This window comes from Tamandua tetradactyla, chromosome 2 (genome assembly GCF_023851605.1).
Source record: "Tamandua tetradactyla isolate mTamTet1 chromosome 2, mTamTet1.pri, whole genome shotgun sequence".
NCBI lineage: Eukaryota > Metazoa > Chordata > Mammalia > Pilosa > Myrmecophagidae > Tamandua > Tamandua tetradactyla.
The window spans coordinates 197,914,653-197,920,887 of record NC_135328.1 but is presented as its reverse complement, the minus strand read 5'-3'; the positions used below and the strand labels follow the sequence as shown (position 1 = coordinate 197,920,887).

At 38.9% G+C, this 6,235-nt stretch overlaps 1 pseudogene; it reads right to left on the bottom strand.

Moving 5' to 3' along the window:
- Positions 1-4,622: 4,622 nt before the first annotated feature.
- Positions 4,623-6,012, bottom strand: LOC143664012 (complex I assembly factor TMEM126B, mitochondrial-like; annotated as a pseudogene).
- Positions 6,013-6,235: the final 223 nt, after the last annotated feature.

Below are 6,235 nucleotides of genomic sequence, written 5' to 3'. Positions count from 1 at the left end.
GCCAAGTTAAGTTCTGTGCAGAAGAGGCATGCAGAGACTGAGTCATCTTTAGGGAAGCCCAGGCTACCAAAAGAGTCTTTAAACATACCCAGTCTTCTTGACACCTACAGAAAGGCAAAGACAACCAGAGTGATGCTGATGAAGGAATTAACTTTGCTGGTCCAAGAAGTAAAGGAAGAACAATCCAGAGGCTCCAAGCAAGATGAGATAGTAGAGATGCTCAAAACCCTGGAGTCCCACGAAGAGGTCATGAGAACCAAGACAGCACAAGGCGCTTTCCCAAACGCACAATGTGGCCACCTTTCACTGTCTGATGGTCCGTACATGAGCACTGGGCCTGGGGCTTACAGAAGCCCTGATCTTCTGCTCTACTTCAGCCCCCTGAACCACTAGTCTGCATTCACCCATCCCAGCATCCTCTGAGAGTCACTGAGACCAGAGGATCCAAGAGAATCACTCCCATGGGCTGGAGTTCTTCTGTTTTCACCTCCCGATCACTCAACTGATGTCTTCCGTTGACAAGTCCACCTCCAGTCAAAGAATATTGGACTTCAGGGACATATCCAGAAATGTGGGGCAGTCTCTCTACAGAAACTGAATAGTTGCTTTGCCTAAACCAAGGCTCTACTACTTAAGAACTGATTGATATACTTTAAGAGACTACTTAGGTACATTTTGATATGTTTATAGGTGATTGTTTGCATTTATTTGTTTTTGTATTCCTATGTTTATATTTTTTCTTCATCTATTATATATATATATATCATTATTATAATTTCAAAGTATATGCCATTTAGCAGTGAGCATTTTAGGAACTGAAGCAACATTCACATTCCAGTATATATTCCCAGCATTCCTGACATAAACAAATGTAACTATTTACTGAAATACATTATTATTTGAAGAATTTAAGAAAAAATGACAACTGGGAATATAGATCTTTTTCTGAGGTACATTATTCTTAGAGAGAACTCTTTATGATTTAATGTTATGTTTTAAAAAATAAAAAAGATGGAAATTTAATTGATAAAAAATAATAACATATATACAAAAAAGCAATAAATTTCAAAGCACATCACAACAATTAGTTGTAGAACAGATTTCAGAGTTTGGTATGGATTACAATTCCACAATTTTAGGTTTTGGTCAGTGCTTTTTCTACCCACTCCTCTATTGCTATTCAGGGGAAGGAGTGCTGGAGGAACCGACAGGAGGCCCGGGTACTAGTCCAGGCTTTGCCCTAACTTGTCCTTGCAGGCCCAGGAATACACACTAAAACTACAAGATGCCGCTACACAGCCATGAGAATGGCCAAAATTAAAAAGACTGACAATACTAAGTGTTGATTCAAAGCAACTGGAATGCTCATATACGGCTGGTGGGATATATGTTGCTTCTGAGCCTCAGTTTCCCCAATTCTAAAATGGGGAGCTTAATCCTTGCCCTGACTGGTTGGTAAGGTGAAAATCAGTGAGATAATAGGCTGCAAGCACTCTACTCATGTATGGAGATTCTTTTTTTCCTATTAGTATACAGAATGGGCATTGAGTTCAAAACCTGGAGAAATCACTGTAGACTGGTACAGCCAAGGACCTTTCCTAGAAGAGGAGGCATTTCAGCCAGGACTGGAAGTATAAGTACGATTTGGAGGAAAGAAAGTTCAGAGCCAAATTCACAGACCAACAAAAGCAGTGGCTTAGGACTTCTCCAGCCTCTTTGAGTTTACTCTACCTCAAAAAGATTGAAATCCTCTCATCTGCATTTTTTCTACCTTGATTTATTTTTCTTTTTATGTCAACTTTTTATATTGAATGCAAGTTTGCATTCGATAAAATACACACATTTACACGCACACAGTTGAGTTTTGATAGAAGCATACATCTGTGTAACCATCACCCAAATCAAGGTTCCTTGTACTCCTTTGCAGTGAATTCCCCATTTCCCTTCCCAAGTGTTCTAGTTTGCTAGCTGCCGGAATGCAACACACCAGAGACGGATTGGCTTTTAATAAAAGGGGATTTATTTTGTTGGTTCTTCAGAGCAAAGGCAGCTAACTTTCAACTGAGGTTCTTTCTTATGTGGGAAACCACAGGATGGTCTCTGCTGGCCTTCTTTCCAGGCCCCTGGGTTCCCACAACTTTCCCCGGGGTGACTTCTTTCTGCATCTCCAAAGGCCTGGGCTGAGCTGCAAATGCTGAGATGAAGAATGCCGAGCTGCTAGGCTGTACTACATTGCGTTCTCTCATTTAAGCACAAGCCAATTAAGTTAAACGTCACTCATTGCAGCAGACACGCCTCCTAGCCAACTGCAGATGTAATAAGCAACAGATGAGATTCACGTACCATTGGCTTGTGTCCGCAGCAACAGAACTAGGTATGCTCATCTGGCCAAGTTGACAACTGAATCTAACTAACACACCAAGTCCCAGGCAACCACTGATTTGTTTTTTGTCACTACAGTTTAATTTTGCCTGTTCTATAATTCCATATGAATGGAATTAAACAGTGCATACTCTTTGCATATGGCTTCTTGTGCTCACCACGCTTTTGAAGTTCATCCATGAGTTTCCTATATCAGTAGGTCATTTCTTTTTATTGCTGAGTGATATTTTATTGTACAGATATACCAGAAACTGTTTGTCCGTTCACCAGTTAGTGAACATTTAGCTTGATCCAAATTTGGGTCTATTGTAAATTAAGGTGCTATGAATATTCAATTACAAGTCTTTTTACGGATTTGTGTATGTTTTTCTCTTGGGTAAATGCCCAGGAGTGGAATCACTGGGTTGTATGGTAAATATATGTTTGGCTTAACAAAACTTGAAAAACTGTTTTCTAAAGTGGTTGTACCATTTTACACCCCAACCAACAATGAATGGAAGTGCCGGTTGTTCCATATCCTCTCCAGCACAGCATAGTCAGTCCTTTTCATTTTAGCCATTCTAGTGGGTTTGCAATGGTATAAAAAAAAATTTAAGTGAGCTTTATTGGGGTCTTATTTGCAAACAAAAAAATTTACCCATTTTAAATGATGACATAGGACATTTCAATCTACCCCCAAAATTCCCTTGTGCTCCTTTGTTGTCAATTCTTTCCCCTTACTCTCAACCCCTAGTAATCACTGATCTACTTTCTCACTATATTTTTGACTTTTCTAGAACTTAGTGTAAATGGAAATATTTCTTGTATAATCTCTTGTGACTGGCCTGTTTCCATGGGCATAACACTTTTGAGATTCTTTGAGGTTATTGCATATATCAGCAGTTCACTCAATCTTTTTAATTTTACCCATTCTCATGGATGCGTAGTGGTGTCTTGCAGTTTTAATATCTATTTCTCTGAGGACTAATGATGTTGAACATCTTTTCATATGTGTATTGGCCATTTATATAGCTTCTCTGGTAAAGTTTCTCTTTAGATCTTTTGATGATTTTTGAAATTAGGTGCTTGTTTTCTTAATAATGAGTACAAGAGTTCTTCATATATATTCTGGATTTTTTTTGGATTTGTCCTTTGTTACATGTTGCAAATATTTTCTCCAAGACTGTGGCTTTCCTTTTCATTCTCTGAATGCTGTCTCTGGAAAAGCAGAAGATTTATATTTTTGTATTGAATACTGAATATTTATTGAGTACCTGCTATATTCTAGGTAGAAGGGACAAAAAACAAGTTGTCCCCTCTATTATTAATAATTATGCAATTAATTATTATTAATAATTACTAATAAGAAGGGGGTATGGGAAAAATGTACCTGTTGCAAACTGTGGACTGTAGTTAACAGTAATATTTTAATACTCTTTCATTAATAGTAACAATGTACCACACTAACACTATGGGTTATTATGGGGGGGATAAGGAGTTTGGAAGAATTAGGGTTCCTTTTTTCTTTTTATTTATTTTCTGGAGTAATGAAAATGTTCTAAATTTGATCATGGGGCTTGTGGTAGTTAGGTTCAGGTGTCAACTTGGCCAGGTGAACATGCCAAGTTTTGTTGCTGTGGACATGAGTCAATGGTATGTGAACCTCATCTGTTGCTCATTACATCTGCAATAGGCTAGGAGGCGTGCCTGCTGCAATGAGTGACGTTTGACTTAATTGGCTGGTGCTTAAACAAGAGAGCGCAATGTAGCACAGCCCAAGCAGCTTAGCATACCTCATCTCAGCACTCGCAGCTCAGCCCAGGCCTTTAGAGATGCAGAAAGGAATCACCCTGGGGAAAGTTGTTGGAACCCAGACGCCTGGAGAGTAGGCCAGTAGAGACCTTCCTGTGCCTTCCCACGTAAGAAAGAACCTCAGTTGAAAGTTAGCTGCCTTTGCTCTGAAGAACCAACAAAATAAATCCCCTTTTATTAAAAGCCAATCCATCTCTGGTGTGTTGCATTCTGGCAGCTACCAAACTAGAACAGGGCTGTATGCACAGCCATGTAATAATATGTGAATCAGTGATTGCATACTTTAGATGGTTTGCAAGCTGTGTGAATATATCTCAATAAAACTGCATTAAAACAAAACAAACAAAAAACAAGTTGTCTCTCCAGAGTTACTTTTAACTCCTTCAGCAATGTCCAAGTCCTCATCATAAAAATCCATTGTACTGATTTGGTATCCATTCATTCTTTGGTTAATCTTCATGTGCAGTTTTCTCAAGTGTCCTTTCAAATACGGCACAATATTGGGTATCATTAAGTATTCCAATGACTGTCTGAAAGACCAGAGGAACAGCCATTGCTTTCGTCTTTGTTTGATGAAGCAGCAGCCAATGGAGTAAAATTTTCCCTTTTGGTGGCAATGGAACGGTTTCATACTTGACTGCTAGACATCCATTTTCAGAAGATGTCATAGGACTGGTATATAAAATGCCGCATATTATGCCAATCAGTGAACTTCTTAGAACACAATTCTCTTGGCTTATATTACCTGTTCTAGTTTGCTAGCTTTCAGAATGCAATACACCAGAAACAGAATGGCTTTTAAAAAGGGGAATTAATTAAGTTGCAAGTTAGCAGTTTTTAACCCGTGGAAATGTCCCAAATAACCCAAGTCTATAGAAATGTCCAATCTAAGGCATCCAAGGAAAGATACCTTGATTCAAGAAGGTTGATGAAGTTCAGGGTTTCTCTCTCAAGTGGAAAGGCACATGGCAAACACAGTCAGGGTTTCTCTCTTGGCTGGAAGGGCACATGGCAAACATGGCATTATCTGCTAGCTTCCTCTCCGGCTCCCTGGGAGGTGTTTTCCTTCTTCATCTCCAAAGGTCGCTGGCCAGTGGACTTTCTGCTTCATGGTTCTGTGGCATTCTGCCATCTTTCCGTGCTCTCTTTGAATCTCCAGCTTTCTCCAAAATATTTCCCTTTTCATAGGATTCCAATAAACTAATCAAGCCCCACCCGAATGGGTGGAGTCATATCTCCATCTAATCAAGTTTAACATCCACATTTGATTGAGTCACACCTCCATGGAATAACCTAATTAAAGTTTCCAACATACAGTACTGAATAGGGATTAGAAGAAATGGCTGCCTTTACAAAAATGGAATTAGAATTAAAACATGGATTTTCTAGGGTATATACATCCTTTCAAACTGGCACATTACCTAATATAACAAAGAATCAGTTACAAAGAGTTTATAACTACAATAGACAAAAATGTAAGCACAGTCAATGATGCATATGTCTTCAAATCATCAGTTAACCTTGAAGTATTGTCTGAGAATGAAGTTTACCAGTATTCCAGAGAAACCACCTGTTGTTCCAAAGAATACTGATGCATATACATTAAAGGTCTTTCAGTTTGGATGATCTCTTACTTTTCTTTCTAAGATACTCTTTTTTTTTTTTCCTATCATTTCAATGACCATTGGCCTTCTCAGTTGTGCATCTCCTAGAGAAGGACTGTGCTGACCATGCACATATGTTGCCATTTCGATGTCCTCGGGCACTTCCCCAGCATTCACCTGCACCACCACATACTTCTCTCAACTCAGCACCAGCCTCAAGGCCAAGCACCACCATTTTGGTATCTCACCAAGATTTAAATTTTGATGGAGTCCAAGATATTGACTTTTTCTTTTATGGTTCAGGCTTTTTGTATTCCATCTAAGGTATATTTGCCTACTCCTACGTCTCAGATTTTCTGCTATTGTTTTTTTCTACAAGCTTTATCTTTTACATGTAAGTCTATAACCCATTTCATGTTAATTTGGGGAGTATGGTGTGAGGTAAAGGTTCATTTTTT